This window comes from Zonotrichia leucophrys, chromosome 2 (assembly GCF_028769735.1).
Source record: "Zonotrichia leucophrys gambelii isolate GWCS_2022_RI chromosome 2, RI_Zleu_2.0, whole genome shotgun sequence".
Lineage (NCBI taxonomy): Eukaryota > Metazoa > Chordata > Aves > Passeriformes > Passerellidae > Zonotrichia > Zonotrichia leucophrys.
The window spans coordinates 31,009,442-31,030,620 of record NC_088171.1 but is presented as its reverse complement, the minus strand read 5'-3'; the positions used below and the strand labels follow the sequence as shown (position 1 = coordinate 31,030,620).

The following is a 21,179-nucleotide window of genomic DNA, read 5'->3' as shown; positions in this document are numbered from 1 at the left end:
AAATATAGAACAACTCCACTGTCCCACAGCTGGAAGAAGCTACTTTCCTTATGGACACAAAAATCCCTAACCATAAACTTGCGGCTAAAATAGCCTGTATAAAACCGGATGAGGTTTCCCAAAAAATGAGTGCAGTCACATCATCTCCTTTCAAAACCCACTCAAATTTTGCCTGAGCCAAATCTCAGGTCATTTCAGGCTCCAAAAACAGCAACCAGGCAAATGTAGCTTTATTTTCAGGATCTCTAGACTAGCAAAACATTGAGTAAGACTAGGAAGCAATATCCAGCATTGGTGACCGAAGATTTTTCTGATTATTATATCAATTATAAGAAAATGAGAGATGTAGTGAAATTGCAAATAAAGTAATAATGAAAAGTTACCTTCTGCTTGCCTACAGAGAGACAATTATTGAGCATTCACCTATTTTAGCGCTAGTTCACAACGTGACTTTCCAGTAAATGAAGAATTGGCTTCACAGAATTGATATCACATACAAGTAAATTAACATAAACCTTACTGTAGACCTTCAGTACATATAAGGGAGACTTACAAGAGTAATCAGAAAAGCTTTTTACCAAGGCATGTAGTGACAGGACATGGGCAATGGTTTGAAACTGAAAGTGAGTAGGTTAGACATAAGTAAGAAATTTTTTACGATGAGGGTAATGAGATGCTGGAAGAGGTTGCCCAGGGGGGTTGTGGATGCCTCATCACCAAAATCAGGCTGGATGGGGCTTTGAGCAACCTGACCTTGTGAAAGATATCCCTACCCATGTCACAGGTGTTGGAACCAGATGATCTTCAAGATCCACTTCCAACCCAAACCATTCAATGATTTCAAGCTCACATTTACATACATTTTTGAGTATGCCAAAAGAAAGAAAAGTTGATGTTTCCACTAAAAATCTGAAGTTTTTATAGATGTTAGCTTGAGATTTAGTACTGAAAAACACCTAAGTATTGATAAAATAGCTACCAATGTGAAGCAAAGAAAAGCCTTATCAGTAGTTTATTGTTTTTCTGTACTGTTACAAGAAATTCCATAAGCACACAACTGAACCTATGCAGATGAAAGTGAACAGCACACAGCCTTTTCACTTCTCAGGGCTAAGAAAAAGCTGTACAGATGCTGCAGCTATGCAGCACATGCATTGCACATTCATTGTCCCATGAATTCTGTCCAGTTTAATCACCTTGCAAAATTTTTGGGATTTTTTAATGCCTAGGAAAATCCAAAAGAAGCTTCTCTCTCACCATAACTGACGAAGCCTTATAAAACTGTCATGCTACGCATTCAACCCCTCTTTTTTAGTAGAGCTGGGAAGAATATCAGTTTCCTAGAGGCAGGTAAAAAGTTCAGCTATAGCCAGTCAAAAAAGAATTGCCTGGAAGCTGAGAAACAGAACAGGAGACAATAGGACATGGCAAAGGTTAAGAGAATTTGCTAGGCTGCCAGAAGATGATGTAAGGAACTGAACTTTACCCCAAGACATGCCTTCAGCTAAAATAGCCAATTACTATGATAGAAAGACAAGGGAAAAGAAGCAGTAAGATAAAGTTAGAGTGCTTTACAGAAAAGCAGAACTTCCATTCAGAAATAAATGTAAGTTTGAAAGCATCGGCTGGGGGCAAGGGGAATGGGAAAAATAAAAAATAAAATAAAAGGTAACTCATGAAATAAGCAAATCAAAGGACTCTCAGTTTCATGTACTTTAAGTTGAAATAGAGCAAGATAGCAAACATTTCCATTTCAGCAGGAGGAAAGTGCCAAATATATTTATCAATGTAATAATAAAAATTCAGTCCTGCTGAAATCTGTAAGAGTGTCCTTCTGCTTCCATTTAATAACATTTTAATATTTATTGACACAGCTCAAATGCTGGACAACAAAAAAAAGTAGCAGTATTTATCACCTCTTTCAAAGGTTCATGTTTTTTATTCTTACCTTAACAAAAATAAAAGATTTTCATATGCAGATGACAAAAAAAAAAAAAAAGTCAATGTGCCAAGACCCAGGAAGAAGATATTGGAGATCTTTCTCTTTCTCTTTCCTCCTGATACTGATAAGATACCAGAAACATGGGCTTTTTTTCATGATGTACTGTGTATAGCAAGGAAATTAGGCACAAGGTTCAGAAAGAAAAGTTATAGGATTTCTTGACCTTTTTCAAGTCAGGAATATCTGCTAGTACTGCCAGTGAGAAAGACACTTTTTCCTTGGAATGAAGATGTTTTTGCTACCTTGGTTTAGGCACAGAAGTCGCAATTAAATGTCAGCATCTGCCAAAGAAAGAGCATTACAGACTACAGCAGCTGCTTTGATGAAAACTACGTATTATTACTCTTTCTTATTTTACTATCACTGGCCAGAGTAACATCTTTATCCTGAAAAAGTGGCATTTAAAATCGACAGCTTAGCTCTCTCAAAGTGAGAAAGAGCTTTGGCATTATACACAAATAATTAATTTTAATAATTTTGTTCCTCAGGTCATGTTTTAACAACTTTCCCTAATTCCTCTTTACTGGCACATTTCCATTCATAATTGATATGTATCCAAACTATTGAGTGTCCCAGGCATTCATCCAGCACCACTTTCTACCTGGGCTTCTCTAATCTGCTTCAACCATGATAATATTTTCCCTGGCTATCAATGTTAACTTATGTCCATCCATGGCAAAGGAGTACATCTATATATTCACATCTTTTTTTTCCTCTAATATACTTTCAGATATCTGTTCATCTATTTATTTGCTAATAATACAACTAAGATGGTTCTCTTTAGATGTGCTTCCCAGCTGCCAATCTGTTATTCTGATTTCTAAAAATCCTCTCACTTCAACATAGTCCATTGCTGTCACTCACCAAACATTAAGATTTATCTTGCCCCACCTATGGTTTTTTCATTGACTACTGTACTTCCACTGTTGCCAAAACATAGGAATATTAAAAGGATTCCTTTATCTCACGTGAGTCACATTTGTCACTTAAAGAAAAAGCATAAAAGAAAACTGAAATTCAAAAAGTAAATCTAAGAACTTTCCGTCTAGATATGTATCATCATTGTTCTCTTCAACAGGACTTTGTAGTTTGAAAAAACAGATAAAATTCTCAAACAATGCAGTCTTTGCTTTGAGCACTCACTTTCTACCAAGATTATTAGAGAAAATGCATTTAATCTCTCTATAGTTAAATAAACTGAAATCACAGAGTAAGTCTTCAAAGAATACCACTATAATCAAGCTGACAGGAAAAGATCAAAATCAGCAGGGTAAGCATCTTTAAATTTCAGCAAGTACAGTTGTACAGAGAGCTGAAGTCCAGTATCTGCCACAGGTACTTTGAAAGGCACCAGCCTGTAGTTTGGCTTTGTGCTACTATGTATGCTGAGCAGGACTGAGATCTTAAATTATGAAGTTGAAATTTTAAAGGATCAAATTTCAGAGTATATGCCTATATTTCTAATAACATCAGCTCACAGCATATAAGAAATTTAGTTACTGTCTGCAATTTGTTCACTGCATACCATTTGCTAGTGCTAGGTGTATGACACCTTTCATCTGTGTGAGCATTTAAAATAAATGTGAAAATACATGAACATAAATTGGGCAAAGAAATTAAGTTCTGTACATACAAACAAATGCATGGTATTCAAAAATATTGCATGTATGTATTGTAATAATATATTTAATTCTTTCCACAAGATGCTTTTCACCATATGTTTTAATAAATAACAGCTTAAAATTTTTATTTAGCAAAAGTGTCTTTGATGAACACAGTTTAGGCATACTTTACTATTGCTACTGCTACTTTCAACAACATTAATTTGATTTTTAACAGGTACAACATGCATCTTAGAAAGAAGGAAGGTTGCTTTAAAGGCCTGTGAGATCAATCCAAAGAAGCATTGCCAGCAGGTCAGTGGAGGGGATTCTGCCCCTTTATTTCACTCTCATGAGATCCCACCTGAAATACTGCATCCAGCTCTGGGATGCTCAGCACAGAGAGGACATTGATCTGTTGCAATGAGTCCAGAGGAGGCCCAAGAAGATGATTAGAAGGATGGAAGTGATGCCTTGAGAGGCTGACCTGGAACAGAGACTAGACAGAGCTAAGAGAATAAAGTAGATATTTCTTAAAAGGCCTTAAAGGATGCACCTTGGGCAGTACAAGAGCCTGGCCAGGGCTACACCCAATATGGACCCAAAATGGTCACAGAACCGGTCACAAGGTCTCACACTTTTGTAAGTTTTGGTCCATTTGCATATTGGACTTAATTATCCAATCATAGCTTCAGATTATGAAGTCCCATCCTCCTTGTTTTCTCTTTTTCAGTTCCCTGTTGTTTATACCTTTTGGCCTGAAGCTCATAAGGGTTGTCCTTGGTCTCAAGCTGGAAAAGGATTGTTTTGTCTATCTACCCTGTGAAGAGAACTTACTAGCATTTTATATGAAGCTCAGAGCTACACCCCTAGGCAACACAGAACCTGAAATATGTGAAAGATAAAATTTAAGTCATCAGAAGACATCAAGAAGGAAAGGCCGGAATAATTGGGATTGTTCAGCCTGGAGAAGAGTGGGCTACAGGGCAACCTAAGCGTGGCCTTCCAGTGCCTGAAGGGAGCCTATGAGAAAGATAAAGACTTTTGGGGACTTTTCCCAAAAACATGTAGTGACAGGACAAGAGGGAATGGATTCAAACAGAAAGAGCATAGATTTACATTAGATATTAGGAAGAAACTTTATTGTGAGGGTGGTGAGGCACTGGAACAGGTTGGCCAGAGATGTTGTGGATGCCCCAACCCTGGAAGTGTTCAAGGCCAGGTTGGATGGGGGTCGAGCAACCCAGTCTAGTGGAAGGAGTCCCTGCCTGCCCATGGCAAGGGGGTTGCAAGAGATGATCTTTAAGGTGCCTTCCAACCCTAACCATTTTGTAAATCTGTGATTTTATAAATCAGTTTAAAAAGATGCAGTATTCAAAAGTGCAGATATCAAAAGTTTTACAGAAAATACTGAGTTTACTAATGACAAGAGGAAAAAAACTCTTCATGCCCTTGTGGAGCACTCAAGAAGAAAAATAAAATCTCTATGAGTATTTAAGCCACAAATACTGAAAAAGTAATCCAGTTTGGTGCAACAACTCATCAGAGAAACAATTGTGGATACAAAGGCAAAGTACTGTGGAAATTGCTATAGGGAACTGTGACCACAGCATGAGTTCTTTTACAATCCTTTCAAGAAAGGACACAGCACAAAGGAAAAATTACCTAGGAGAATGATACTTTCTAAAACACATAGTTAGAGGAATTTGAAAGACAAAAGTTGTATTTTGAAAAAAGCATTCATCCAGAAAATTAGAAGTTCACTTGGAGGAAAGAGGTAAAGCAGCACTTTTCTTTTTAATCTGGTTATATGCTTACGGCTAATTTCCTAGCAACTGTAGGTGAATCTTCTCTTACAAAACTAAGAAAATTGTTGAGAAGAGTCTTAAATTATTTAGATGCATAAGTCTGACTTAAGCCCAGAAAACTTTGAGCTGTCACTTATCTATACCATTTTTAGTGGCTAAATTACCGTCATTTTTCATATCATAACCTGCATATCAACATTTGATGATGTATCACATCTAAATGAGAGCTGACAGAAGGGATCCATAAATGCCACCGGAGAAAGGATTACTTGTTATGATAACTCTGAACAAAGAAATGAAGTGATCTCCTCAAGACAGCAGTGTCCACCCTCTTGGAGCTACCGAGAAGCACAGTGATATTAACAAGTCCTTCACTGACATTCTCATAGATGTGAGACTTTCCGTAGCATGTGTCAATTACTTCATATTCTCCTAATTTCTCAAATATTCAATTTGAGAAGAAATCCATATCACTTAAAAGACAACTTTCTAGAAAAAAAACATTCAAGGAACAAGATTTAAAAGGTTTGTTGCCACACTGCCAAGCCATCATACTACGCCCTCATCCCTTAGCAAGCCTCTGCCAAAGGTTATGTATGAAAATGGGACAAACAGCCACTTCATTGCTAAAGGAAATCCCTTGGCGCAGGTCTGGGTACTGCAGATTATTTAGCAAGGGGAGGTCTGGGAGCCATATGTGACCACATTTGGAAGGCCACATGTGGATTCATAATATTGCTAACAGTAATATTTCACAGTCATACATCAGGATCGTGAATAACATCAGGTGTTCCAGAAGGAAACATTCTAAACCAAAGTTTATAAAATTCTGTATTCAGAAATTGTGAGCACTTTATGTAACACCTGCCCCTTCTATGAAGAACATGGAGAGGCTGCCAGAAAGCCTAGTAGTGTATCCTAGGGTCATCTTGAGTGAAGCACCAGAATTACTTTCAGATAACCTCCTCCTGCCTCAGGACCTTCTTCCAGACCCATACCAGAGGCACAGCCTAGAAACAAATTCACAGAAACATCAGACAAGTTTCCTGGATCTCACTGATTTCCCCTAAGATACCAAGGAAGAACTAGACAAGATTTGCATCTACAAATACTAATTTTTGCCAGTTAGGCAAGAAGGAAATTGAATGGTAAAGATAAATATGTTCTGCCTAGAGGACACATATTCTTTTAGATATATCCTAGAGAACCTGACCAAGCAGTAAAAACATGGAAATTGACACTGGAAGTCAGAACAGTCCCTTTCCACTCATCGCTCCCAGACTTGCTCTTACATGAAAATCATCTCAGAGATACTAAAATTTTAGGCTTGATATATGTAAAAGTAACTTAATCTGATTCAGCAGAATAAGAAGACAGATGGGACACCCTGACAATTAGGAGAATTCAGACCTAGCATAGCACCTGTATCCAACAGGAGAAGACACAAGCTTTCCCCAGCTTCAAGATAAGAGGAAAATAATTGTAGCAGCATATGTCACGTTTGAGATGGCTGTGATATACAGAGTACCGCCATACCTCACCAGAAGTCTTCAAGCATCTGCCCATACAGAGTAACATCAAACCACTTCACAAGGCTGCAGGCATCTGCCCTTCTTGGTCTTCAGCCCAACCTTTTATACCCCTCCTGTTGATGCACTGCACCCGTGTGCCCTCTGCTCCCTTTGGTGACTGGTCAGTGCCCCTAGGCACTCCCTGGCTCGTTACCTTCCATGCTGCTCACCTAACTCCAGCCCTTCCAACATTCTTGTTCTCTACTGTTTTCTGTCACTCAGTAGATGCTTAGCTACTCAAAAAGGGAAAAACTGAAAACTTTTTACACTGCAAGACATCCAGGCGTGATTTCAGGCCAAACACAGCCATCCTACTCCTGGTGCTGCTATGGCAGCTCTCTCCCGGCTATGACTGGGACAGATTATCAAGTGAAGCAGCATTGTAATGAACAAACAGAGCACACAATTGTTTGTTTCAAGTGTCCACTCCAGGGTGAAGGAGGGAACTTGAGTGTTTCAAGCCACTTATTCAGTTCAGTCTAGAAATAAATACAATAAACATGGAGCATTACCAAGTTGCTTTGAATTATTTTTCTCTCTAGATCTCCTATCCAGTGTGTATTGCAGTCTGAAAAGCCAAACATCACAACTACTGACTCTTAACACCTGCTCACTTCCTCATATTTTAAACACCTCAGAAATTGTTTAGACCTATTCTCCTGGTCATGAGCAGGAAAAGGATCAGACTCATGTAGGAAGTTATTGGCCTGGAGAAACAGAGGCTTGAGGATTAAAGAGGAAATCTAAGCTGGTTTTGAAAGGGTAACATGGGCAGAACCTGGCCAAAACTGCCAACTGTCCATGCTAGGAGCACATACTCATGCTGCTTAAGTGTCTTCACCAAAAAAAAGTGAAGGATGGAGCACCAAGTATGGAAGGCACTTGAGAAGACACTCATGCCTCTCATCGTCTCCAAATTCTGTACTTGTCTGGTCCAGAATTGTGTGCTGTGAGCTAGTAATCACTTGCATGCTGAGCAATGGCAGGGTGCTGCTCAAGCTTTGCTGTTTTCAGTCTGTCAAGACAGAGTTCCTTTCTTTGTCATCTCCTTCCTGCCAGCAAAGGTTAGCTACAAAAAGACATTCACCTGCCCTGTAACTGGACTTGCCTAAAAATTACACAAGAAGCACTAGAAGTTGCAGTCTGAATGGTGGTTGGTGCATGCTTTGCCACTGGGAAGAATCCATTTATCCAGCAGGTTTTTGTGATTTGGGTGCCAAGCATAGCAGGAGGTGTACTATGAAAAAAAAAAAGAGCATTTTTTCTTTCTGCCTTTGCCTTTCTTGATTCTGAATAACTAAGAGGCCTGTAATTCAAAATTCTGCATCATTCAGACCAGCAAAAGGAAAAAAATTAAGCTAAGACTCATCCATGCTGGCTGTCTGTGGTTAGTAGAGGACTTTCTGTTCAGAGCTGTGAGAATGACTGGAACTCAGGCTGCAACAGGGAGTGGGAAAAAGCTATGGGAAAACATTGTCATCTTATTCCAGGGGTTCCTTATCACAAAAGTTTCATACCTTCTTGGTGTTTCTCATGGTCAGCTCCTCCAAGCACTAACTCCTCCTTCACAAAGCAGCCAACTAAATCCAATTCCCCTCTCAACCAGCCACCCCACCCTTTTATAGCACTCTTCTTCTCATTGGCTACAGCTGTGGCCTGTTAAAGTCACACCAGTTCCCAATCTTTGATAATTGGCCCAGCTGTAGCTCCTTAGGGGTAAGATTACTTTCTACACTATCTTTATTGTCTTTTATTCTATTGCCCTACAGGAAAAAATGTAAGGAAGAACATCCTTACTCACAAAAGGAAGCACCATCATGCATTGGAAGGTCTCACACCAGCAGAGACTGTATCAATACTGGCTCAGTGTTGTCCCCTTATTGTGTATGGGTAATACCATTGTGATTACCCATGGCTTCATAGTCCCCAGGCCAATATAACAGCCAGCTGTGTTCTCTGGGCACAGAAGAAGAAAGAAAATCAGAAGAAAATTAATTGGATTGTTGGACAATACAGTCAGCACCTTGCATTCTTAAAAATGTTTAGCCATCTTGATGAGCCTACAGGAAGCTGTCATAACTTGGGATGTAAGCCTGAGCATCTAGAGGATATGAAGTTCTACACAAGTTGCTACTTGGTGTCACAATCAAGGGCAATTTTCCCACAAATAAACTCAGATTCATGTTCATCTAACATTTCTCCATGCAGGAAAATGAATTCTAGTCTTTATGAACAATCATGCATAGAATTTTATGTCTTAAACACAGTCACAGTACTCCACTTTACCTAAATAGAATTTATGCCCACTGGACACAGTAACTAGAGGGTTAGTGGAATCTGAGTGAGAAACAAACATTCTTTCTGCATGAATCATGCTGCTGAAACAGCAGATTGAAATTATTTTAGAGAGGAATGAAGAGTTTAGGTCTCTCTTATTGGTTCTGTAAGGGCACAGCTTCTCTCTAATTCACTATTCCAAAAAGTGAAATGTTGAATGTGCCTTCTTTCTTTCAGCTTCTTTACTTCAATTATTCAATACAGTTATCCAAACAGTCCCCAAGGCTTATACACAAAATCTGCAATTACATTCTATGGGTCAATAATAAAAAAAAAAAAGGGAAACATATCCCATTCTATAACAAAATGGCAAATTTTACAACCTTACATAGAATGGAGGGCTCTCCTGTTGATGCTTTCTTGTTCCAGGAATTATGCACTCAAATAGTGAATAAATTCTATTATAATACTAAAACTGATTTATTTCTACTGGAACATGGAAGATGATTCCTTCTAATCAAGAACTCAGCACCAAAATAGAGTGGACCTTCAAAAAAAGCGTGAAACAATCAGGCTTTGCTGTTATTTGATGCAATTGTCTATCCAAGCATAATATTCAAGTCTGTCTATTGTATACACTTCCAGCACAGTTGGTATATGGGTATTCAAGTAACAAAAATGTGATTTTTTTTGTTTGAGTTTCTTATTTTTCACTTTGAGGCTGTCTTTATTAGGTCTTCCAGTATTTTTCTCACTCATGATAGATCTCATAGCTAAGTGAAAGGGATGTTTTCTTCTATGGTACCAAAGGTGTTGGCATGACAGGCAAGATGGAGATAGAACAATCTTTGAATACATATTCACTTCCCACTGCTCTCCAATGATAATTCTCTATTAGAGACAGTGATTCTAGCTGCCATCAGCCAAGATAAACTTGCCAAATCCAATTGTCTGTGTTAGCCTTTATATCCAACTCCAAAGCTTCCACTCGCTTCCCAGAAATACTTCCATTTAAAACATTCAGATTTTACTAGCTTTATCCTCACAGCATTTTTATTTCTCTTCCTTTTTTTTCCAGAACTGTAGTAAAATAGGCAAAGCTTCTTTTAATTTTCAGATTAATTGCAAAAGGAAAATCAATGTAAACTGAAGTAACAGAATTCCAGTTCATTACTATTAGGAAATGAGAACCACAGCATTCAGTAATATTGCAGTTACCAAGCTAAAGAGTCTCCTCATCTATTGCAAATTTAAATTTATTTCTCTTCTTGCCTAACCTACCCTTTATTTCTTCTAGCAGCACTGGTTTTATTGTCTAATCAATACAATTTTTAATGGCTGATGTAGAATGCAACATAACTGGTTTCAAGTACCAACTGCAACATGCATTAGAGAATTACTTTCACTTTAAACAATTAACCAGCTGCAAAATGGTCAAAACCAAATGAGATCCTCATTCAGAGAGGATTTTTTCTTCTATCTACTACACAAAAATTGTATCTACATTTCTATTTCTAGTAATGCCACAGCCAGTACTATTCTATACCAGGATAAATGTAGAGAATTCAGCTGTAGCAGTCATCTTTTAAAACAGAAATATTGTTAGTAGTGCCTTCTTTCATAACAAATGACAAATAGATAATAAAATGAAACAAGTGAAAAACCTTGAGGTTTATTTTCTATTCATGTTAGTTCCCTATATTTAATTACTGGTTTCTGACAAAAACTTCCTCACCAAAATGGTTAAACAGTATTTGTTTTTTACCAAAATTTCAATTTTACAGAGAAAGCACCACAGAATTTACATTATTTTTTTAAATCACCCTTATAACTTTACAAGAATTTAATTACTATTAAAATTCTGGGGCCTGGATGACGATATGCAATTAGATTTAATTCAGTATAATTAGACTGAGCCAATAGCTAACACATTTTCAACTTGACGCAAGTCAGATTTTCTCTTTTTTTTCCCTTGCTATGTGTCAGCAATAACAGTTCTGTTAAGATCAGTATAGTTAATTATTCCTTTGCCTAACTGAAGCAGCAACATTACTGGGAAAAGTCTCTAGACAAGAGGATAACAGCCTGCATACAAAAATCTGACGGATCATTGCACCAATGTACAGGAACTGCTTTAAGGGTGAAAAATAATTGTCTTTGCTTTGCTTTATGTCTGCTTAGCACATTGTCCACATCCTGTTAGGATGCTGGACTTAAAACCCAATTATGAACAAAAAAAAGATACATATACTGGACCCCAGTTCTGCCCTTGCCTATCTGTGCATTTCCCATTCACTCTGGAATTGACTCTTCTCATTCACATAAATGACAGATGTTGGTATTTTCATCATATTGATTTCAACATACTTGGAGCAGGAAGCTATTTAGTCCTTTTTTTTTCACAGAGGTGAGTAATATAAAATGACCATATACATAACACAGCAATGGCAACCTAAAGATGAGGCAATCCTATGATATTTAAGAAAACTACTTTGGGTTTCATATCACATAGTTAATCAGTTTTATGCAAGATAATCACCCTCAATCAGAGTAAGCAAGCAGAATTTAAAACCTTTTTAAATGTGGTTCACTTTTAATTTGTTTTGATTACATTTATGGCCTTAAAATACAAAAAATATGCCTTTTTAAATTGTCTCTCCTGAAATACTTAGGCTGAAATCACTGAAAAAATCCACATCTTTTTTGTCTTAGCATGATAATGGATTTATTATGTTGCTTCATTATTTAACAGAAGTGTCTTTAGAGCTGACATTTCTATGCATAAAACCTAAATTGTGGTCCAAATGTCAGCTGAAAAAGACTCTCAGTTGTGTCTCCTGCTGTCTCTCCCAGCTCAGTCTCTTTTTACAAAAACAGCAATACAAACACTCCTCAGAAATAAAAAGAGTGAGGAAAAAGGATGCGTACAGACTCCACAGGCAACCAACATCCCAGCAAGTCTCTTCAAAAGTATGGATGACCATTCTGAGGGTAAGTGCATGTGAAGCTGTGTCAGAAATGACAGTCAATTTGTCACTACGAAGTCAATGCAACAAAATCCATCCAGATTTCTCACAGGCATTGTATACAGACTCCCCATAAAAATTGCAGTGAAATTGTGGAAGCAGCTCAGTTGCTACTCTGTGGCCTAAAGAAAAACTATTTCATTTGCCAGACGCCCAGAAAAATCTCCTACGCATACCAGCACGCTCTGTTTGCATGTAATCAGAGTACACTGAAGAAGCTACAAACTTATATTTAGGCATCACTAAGGAAAACTAGTGATGGAGGGAATAGAAGCATGCAGACAGTTTGATGTAGGGAAAATGTACCCAGAGTGCATGCCAAAATCTGCTAAATTTATTTAAAGGTAATTTGGAAAAGATGGCAGCAAAAAATATTTAGGAATTATCTTTTATACGCTTTTCTAGCTCCTCTACTTCTCTGACTGCCTGTCTAAATTGAATCAGCTTCTATGGTTTGTGCCAATGAATCAAAGAACAATCCACTGCTGCTCGCTCCAGTCCCAGATTCCATGCTCCATGCTATTTCTGCTCTGGCTGAGAAGAAAATGAGTTTACTACAGTCTTTCATGCATGTCTTCAGTAGATCTCAACCTTGAACAGGGCTTTCACAAGCTCTCCTATTAATCCGATCTGTTTCAACAACAAACAGCCCATCAAAGAGGTGAAAATTTCACTTGCAAAGATGACATCCTGATCTCATTATAGTCAATTGCAAAACTCCTCACAGACAAGTAAAATCCTTGACCTCTTCAATCAAGGTCCTAGTACACTTAATATTAGTGTCACCTTCAGCAAATTTTTAGAAGATGTCATTTCCTTTCACCTTCTTTTGAAATCTGCATTTTCTTCATAACCTGTATCAGTATAAATGACATGCATTAGCACAAGGAAGAAGGATGGTTGATCAGCTCTCAGAAGTCCCAAAGGAAGTCTCATCACATTAATAGACTGATACTGATCCAGTCACAGGTGTCTCACTAAAATGCTACAAAAACCTAGGGTTACACACCTATTAATGACATAAAACCTGTGCCTGTTATCACTGGTTTCTGAAGAAGGCCTCTGCACCAAAAAATCCACTTACTAACTTCACTTTCCAGTCAAAAGGAAGCCTTGAACTCTTGCTCCAACTGTTCAAAAGATAGCAATACCTAACTACATTTTCATAACAGAATTTCTTTTTTTGGAGGGAGGTGAAAGCATATAGCCAGATGGAGTGGAAGACAAGGTATATGTGATGGCAGAGAACAAATATAAACACTTCACAGTCTTCCAAGAGACTCCGAGTAAGGAACCTGGATATACTGAGAGCAGTTAAATATTCTCTTAGGTGGCTTCTTCATTCACAGTCTTCATAAGAAACTAATGTTTGAAATAGGAGAGCTAGCACCCCTTAAAGATTTTACTTATCTTTTCTTTGTTACACTCTGCTCAGCAGTACTTGGTGTTCTGTGCAGACTGCCCACCTTCAGGCATGGAATGTACACATGCAAGAGGAAGGGACTGCTAGGCTGGTATTGCAGTGGGTAACCATAAATTAAACCTAAAAATGTAATTTACAAATGAAAATATCTTTCTCTGATTCATATCTTGACTTGGATTCCCCCCTGAACTATTCACTCTGGTAGGCTGTGGTCCTGATTGCCACAGGATTGCATCTTGACAAAGTCTTTACTCTGTTCCTGTGGTTGAGATTCAACTTCAGTCCCCTGCTGCTTCCCAATTGCTCTGATTTTTATGGAAGGAAAACTGAGCACACTGAGGCCAAAAAGAATCCTATAGCAACCTCCAGCTAGATCCCTGGGGCTAATTATGGCAGTCAGGAGGGCAGATCTAAATCACATTAGAGGACTATGATGTGTTTCAAGTATTGAAAATTATTTTCCATTGCAACCCACTGATCTTTCAATTTATAATATGTTTTCAGAGAATATATAGAGTAATTATTTATATCCCAAGTAAAACAGGTTCAACTCCAAATGAAATATCAAAAATCTGCTTAACTAATAGTATGACTTTTTAATCAATGTTGGTTGTATTGATTGCCAAAAGGGGAAACACAAAAGATTGGAATGGCAACCGTTTGTATTTCATATTGTCCACGCATTCCTTTAGTTTTAACCTACAGTTTTATATATGGACAACTGAAGAGCTATCTATCTATGAAACAAATGAATAATTTACACATTTTATGCACCAAATAGTTACTATGTGCAGCTGCCTTTCCATTGCAGCTGTGTCACCTTTCACCAAAGCTTCTAGAGCAGCTTGCCTTCCTGCCCTTGGCACTGTAAAAGGCTGAGGCACCAAAGGCACAGTGCAGCACCACTTCCTTTATGAATAAGTTCAGGCTCAAGTGTTCACGTATCTTGTACTCACACAAGATTGGCATCCTTCAGGACTGCCAGTTTCTCTTGTGCACTGGACATCACCTCTTCAAAATACTCTTTAGACCAGGTCTTCGCCTCTCTTGAAGGTTAATAGAGCATGGAAACAAAATCTGGACTCAGTGAACATGACAGTAGAGGCTCATGCATGCTCAGACTAAACCAGAAAACCAGACTAAAGTCTGAATAAAACGCCAAGAGTGACAATCATCCATTCTAGAGAAGGAGCACTCTGTACCTAGAACAGAAATGAGATAAAAGACTGAGCATCTCAGAGCACAAATCAAATGCAGAGATTTAGAATCCATCATCTTCAACTCCAAAACTGAGGAACTGGGGACAAATAAAAGACATACTGTAAGGAATCATCTTCTTACTGGCACTACTGAGCAACCTTCACTGAAAAGCATTTCATTTTCTTAAACAAACATAGTTTACAGTTATGCAATAGATTTAAAACAAACTATCCTAATAGTTGCTACATATCATAAACAAACTTCAACAATGTATCATGATTTGTGAAAAACCAATGTTAACATTATATTGAAAAATACCATTAACAATAAATTACTGGAAAATAAGAACAATATTTGCTTCCTGTTATTTTCCATCTCATAATCAACATCATACATTGAGTTAATGCTAATTAATTCAAGTAAACATCTGCTTGAATGTTGTGTAACCAAAAGTTTTCAATCACTTTTCCCTATAAAGGAATGTCTAAATTGCATATCACTTTGTCCACCTTGACTGGGCAAAAATGCATGAACAGTAAAATCTAACCAAACCAAAGACCTGTTCAGAATCCAACACCTTTTCCCCAGATACTCAATAGCAAATGATAAGGAAAAGTGAGGAAGTGCAATGCAACCATGTGAATGGTATCTTCTTGAAATAATCTGAAGCCTCCAGAGTATTTGCTGGTTGGGGACATTCTGATTCAGAAGCATTATACCTCTGCTTTCTAGCCTTTGGTCTTTCTTTTTTTTTTTCTTTTCTTTTTTTATCTAGGAATTTGTCTAAATCTTTTTTTGACCTCATGTTAACTTTTTGCATTGACAAACTTCTTTGGCAGAAAGTTATACAAATATATATTGTACAAAAATTGAGAAGTATGGAGAAGTGTGGGTATATCCTCACAGGAAAGGTCTAAGCTGGCTTCAAAGTATTGAAACATAGTTTTGAGCAGTAGCTAAGCACTATTTCACTGTAATTTTTTTAGCTGATTGAAGATGAATCTATAGATGAGCAGCACAAATAAACTTGGTAATTTATTATTAAAGTTGCAACGATAAATTCAAGACTAGCACAGTCTTACCCAGCACACACCGATGTTCACAACACATTCATTACAAGTTACATTGTAGGTGGCGATTAGGTGGCCATTGAGTAAGGAAAAAATTCTTTGGTCGTGTATGATCATCCTAATTTAAAAACTCAAAACCAAAAGGAGAAAATGAAAGGTGATTTCATCAAGTAATGTTAGCTCTAAATTGCCTTACTCATCTATCAGTTTCAACAAACAGTATAACATTAAGTGATTCAGCAATGCAATATTCTCCGCCTATTTATCTGGAAATCATTACTGAAGCTTTGAAGCATGAAAAATATGTTTTATCATCGAATAGCCTAATGTTCAGTCTTTATATGACAGCCATCTTTAATTTAACTCAACAGATGTATTATGTACCTTCTACTTAATTATAGCAACTTAAAGAACATTTTCTTACTTTTGAGGAGACTGGAAAACTGATGAATAGTCATTCCTTTAATGTGAATTCATATGAAAAATTCATGTAAACAGCATGCTTATAGGACACAGCATACAATCCTCAACAAATCTGGCCCAGAACTCTTTTGTAAAAAGGAAAAAGGCTCACTCCTGTGATGCACTAAGCTCTCTCTGCTAAATGGTTCAGCTATGAGTATGCTGCAAGCCACAATACTTTCTATTGCAGTTTCAACACACATACCCTAAGTAGCTTTAAATTAGCTCGTCTGAATACTGGTGAATATAAACCAAGGATATTACAAACACTCTGATAAATATGTGCTTAATTTACCAATTTGGAGATTATTAGACTACATCCCAACTCTTTTGCCATTTTTCATTGGTATAGTTTGGATTTGATTACTTTCAAAGCTACATTTTGCCTACTAACCTTTAGCTGAATACTAAGAAACTAACTGCTGCAGCTACATTTAGGTGCCATCAGTATTCATGGCAATTCATACAATTTTCAGGACAGGTAAACTTAAATTTGATACATATTTTCAGTATGCAAGTAATATCTCTAACAGCAAGTTCTATGGGGCTATTTCAGGTAGTGAGATGAAAAACTGAAAGTCATTTTCCAGTTTACATGCTTTTTAGAAAGTACATAGTTTTTATAACTGAATCTCTTTTTAATGTTATTTTTATCACGAAATTACAAAATACATATGCCACTTAATTATAGTATTTTCTTTTTTTTTTTTTCTACAGAAATAAATTCTAATAGGAACAACGGTTCTAAATGAAGCATGTACTGACTTCCAGCAGTGAAGACACTATTACGCTTTTGTTTTTAAGCTGCTCTGGGAGCAGGAAGATGCTGGTGAACTGGAGATACACAGCAGCTTACAAATTACTGTTCCCATTTAGTCATGTAGACCAAGCTTCATTTGTGGAAAAGCAATTTAATGGAAAACCAAACACTACTGTTTTCAAAACTAACATTTTATAGTCAGATTCAAAACATTTGGGTGTATCAGACATTTACACAGACTTACAGAGGAATTTGACACTGAGACTCATTGCTTTGGGTAGGCTTAACTATGGTGCTGGGTTTGCTTCAAGTTGGTCACCAAGAAGTAAAATGGCATGTTTTTCTCTTTTTTGGAATTCTGAACTGACAATTACATTTTTGTTAAAAAGACAGCTATTTCAATATTTATATGAAGAAACTTGCACCAGTGGTACACAAACATGACTGACTGCAGCTTTTCTCTGGAGCCATGACATGTTTATTTCCAGTGTTTTGGATCACATCTTTGTCATGACAATGAAAAAGAGGCCTTAAAAAGTACATTATTTGCATCATTCATGGTAGAAACTTCTATACATTTGAGACATAGCTATTTTACACAAATAACAGTGCAACTTAAGTGTATGAAGGGATGGAATTGCCTTCCAAGATTGCTCTGGTGTTATGACAGAGAACAAGCTGGCATCTCTTTCTGAACAAAGTAGGTGTTCCTGGTACAAAACACATATGAGCTGGGGCCACTGATACAGAAATGTATTGGATATGAGAGAAAATTTAGAGACACTAAGCAACAAGATAACTTCAAAAGATACAGGGATGCTGTTGCAGAGTAGGGTGTGTGGGGAGAGAAGACAGGAGCGGGACAAAACATTTGAGTAGTACAGGACATTTGAAAAACCTGAATGTGAAATACCTTCCTTTTTTCGTTCATGAGTTCTCATCACAGCTACAGGCCTTTGTGAGCTTGCAAATTAAATCCTGAATAACTGTCACAAAACTATTCTTCTGTCACAGAAAACAAAATGTCAAGGAACTAAAGCTGACAATGTTGAAAGACAAATGTTTAAAATTCCTCAGTTTCTGTGTCAGCACTTGTTCTATGCTGTTTCTGACAGAAAATCTCAAAAACTTTTGCATCAAAAATGCACATTCATGTATTTTCATATGTCAAAAGGTCTCCACAATCCACCTCACCACTTCTTCTTCAAAGATCAGCTTGCTTTAAATATTTGTCCACACTTAAATTCCTGTGTTGTTTAACAGTGGGTTTAGACCTCATCAGAGCATTTGAAAATATAAACTGCTGTGGGCTCGGGGTAGGTATTAAAAGATGAATATGCATTTTGTGTATTACAAGTAATACCTGGGAGTTTTTTCTATAGGAGCAATAAGCATGAATGATTACTGATTGCTATTATGTTCCGTTTTATGTCAAAACTCAGGCATTTTAGATGAGTCAAAACAACTGTACCTTTGCTGGAAGCTACTTCCTCACGCCCTGCACTGCCAACGGGGAAGCTGCCGGCCGGGATGCACACACCGCTTTGGCACCGTGAATACAATTACACAGAATTCTGGCCACCCACCCGGCATGGGAACGAGACGGGACGGGAGGAGATGGGAACGAGACGGGAGGAGATGGGAACGGGAGGGGACGGGACGGGACGCACCCGCCTCCGGCTGCCGCCTGCTCCGGGCACTCCGACAGGGGCCCGGCGGCGGTGCCCGAGGAAGGCGCACCCGGCGTCGCCCACCTGCTCGGGGCAGCTCCCCCGCAGCCCTCCGGAGCCCCGCGGTCCCAGCCGGGAGCTGGCAGCGCCCGCCGGGCTCCGGCAGCCGTTCTCCGGCCGGCACCCCGACACTGCCGCGGCCCCGCCGGACGCGGGGCTCGCACAGGATCCCCCGGAGCCCGAACGGCACCACCCGCCGGGCAGGGCGAGCGCTCGGGGAGCTGCGCTTCCACTCGCCCTCCCGCCAAGTAAAACTTGCCAGGGGCGGCTGTGTCCTCCCTCCTCCGCCACCTTGCCAGCCCTGACACGGTGCAACTTCCCGAAACCTCCCCGAAGGTCCCAAAAACACCGCCCCGGCAGGTCCTGGCGGCGGGACCGGCCGGCTCCGGGCGCTGCCCGCCGCAGCCGGGCGGGACGGAGCGGAGCGGAGGGGCAGCCGGCCGGTGCCACTCACCTTCCCGCTGCTCTGCCTTATCTCTTCGCTCGCGGGCTGCAACTTCCAGCGCTGCCCCCAACTGCCATCTTCCACCGGAGCCACGGGGGAACGAGCGGCGCGGCGCGGCGAGGAAAAGTTGCGGCGGCGACTAGGTGGCGATGAGGTGGCGATTAGGCTACGATTCGGTGGCCATCGCGCCGGCGGGGCGAGCCTGTGCCGTGCGCGGCGGGCGGGCGGGGCGGTGGCGGCAGCTGGCGCGGGGCTGCGCGCTGCGATCGCCGCCCGTGGCGACGCGGGGAGGATTTGCTAAAAATAGCGGCGGGCTCGGCTCGGCGCGGCGCGGCGCGGGGGGAGGCGGGGAGGCGGCCGGGCTGCAGCGCTCCCCGCCGCGGCCGCTGGGGGCCGAGCGGGCCGGGCCTCGCAGCGCCCGCAGCGCCGGGCGGGCTCGGGGCAGCGAGAGCCCCGGGGGCTGCGGGGCCCGGCCCGCCGAGGGACGGCTGGCGGCGGAGCCCGGGGATATTGCACGGCTCCTTCCCGCTGTCCCCGCCAGCCCTCGGGACAGGACACACACCTGCCAGCCCTACCAGCCCGGGGACAGCGGGGCCGCAGGGACTGAGAGGGGACGCGGATCCGGGACCGCGCCGCGCTTCTGCCGCCGCGTCCCGGCTTTCGGCGGCACAGGGAGAAAGGAGGTGGTGGAACAGGCTGTGAATGTGATTCTGATCCCCTGTCACAGCCCGGGATGATTGCGCGTTTCTCTGGTGCTGCCTTCCTCTCATGGTCTTCTTATCAGTCTCAGTATTTCTTAGTATCTTCAACTAGAGGATGCCCACCTCTCTGAATGCGCACTCAGGCTCTGGTAGCGATCAAGAGTCTCCAGAATTCTCTTTTCCTAAATCAGCTTTATAAAGCATATGACACTTTGGTCAATTGAATCTCTCTTAGCCACGTTTATTTCTAATCTAAATTGTTTGATAGATCTCTTCATTACTCAGGAAAGAAAGTGTCGCCTTTTATTTCTCCCCTTCCAGGGAAAGATGGGAAAGATTAGGAGTTTAGTTCTTGGATATCTAAGCAATCAAAAAAAAAAAAAAAAAAAAAAAAGCAGCTGACTTCTACCTAAAGTCTTTGGAAAATTCATGCTGCGTTTTAATTTTTTTTTTTGAGACTGATTATATTTATTCTTTCTAGATTGTATCACTTTCAGATGTGCTTTTCTGAAACAAATGTTTCAAATTGTTGTTACCAAGACTGATGAAGAACTAGTTAAGCTAGAAAAAAGGTAAAGCTGCTAAAAACAGAGGTTTGGAATTTGGGCCCGAATGTCATTTATTGCTCAAGGAATAAAACAGATTAAAACTCAACTGTGGTAAGCAGTTGTTTTTGTGACCCTCAAAATAAATCTCACTTCTCAAAACTAGAAATAGTACTGTGTCTGAGTATGTTTCAGCTTGGAGAGGAATCTCATTAGTTTGTTTCGATTTGTGTTTTAGTTTGGGAGTCAGTTTCAGTGGAATTGCTGGCTGTTAAGGCACGGAGTGCCGTGTGACAGATCCAAGTCCAGACTGGCTAATGAAATCACACAGCACTGTTTCCTTGACAGATCAATACACTTCAAACTGATCCATAACTTTTGTTTCATTATATACTTTTGCCCTCTGTCTACTCAAAGGAAGCATCAGCATTATAATTAGGTTTCAAAAGACTAGTTACCATTCTAATGCTATATTGGGAACTCCTGAATTTATATTGGAAAACAACAGGCATCTCTGAGACACCTTCATGTTTGGATACTGCTGTGCTTGCCCCACTT

General features: G+C 39.8%; 1 protein-coding gene across 2 annotated transcripts in view; it reads right to left on the bottom strand.

Annotated features, from left to right (window-relative positions):
- Positions 1–19,620, bottom strand: part of HDAC9 (histone deacetylase 9) — a 455,649-nt gene extending 436,029 nt beyond the window's left edge. For both annotated transcript variants that reach the window (XM_064704437.1, XM_064704440.1), the window contains exon 1: positions 19,385–19,620. The gene's annotated coding sequence lies outside the window, so the exon portion shown is untranslated. The remainder of the gene's footprint in view (positions 1–19,384) is intronic.
- Positions 19,621–21,179: the final 1,559 nt, after the last annotated feature.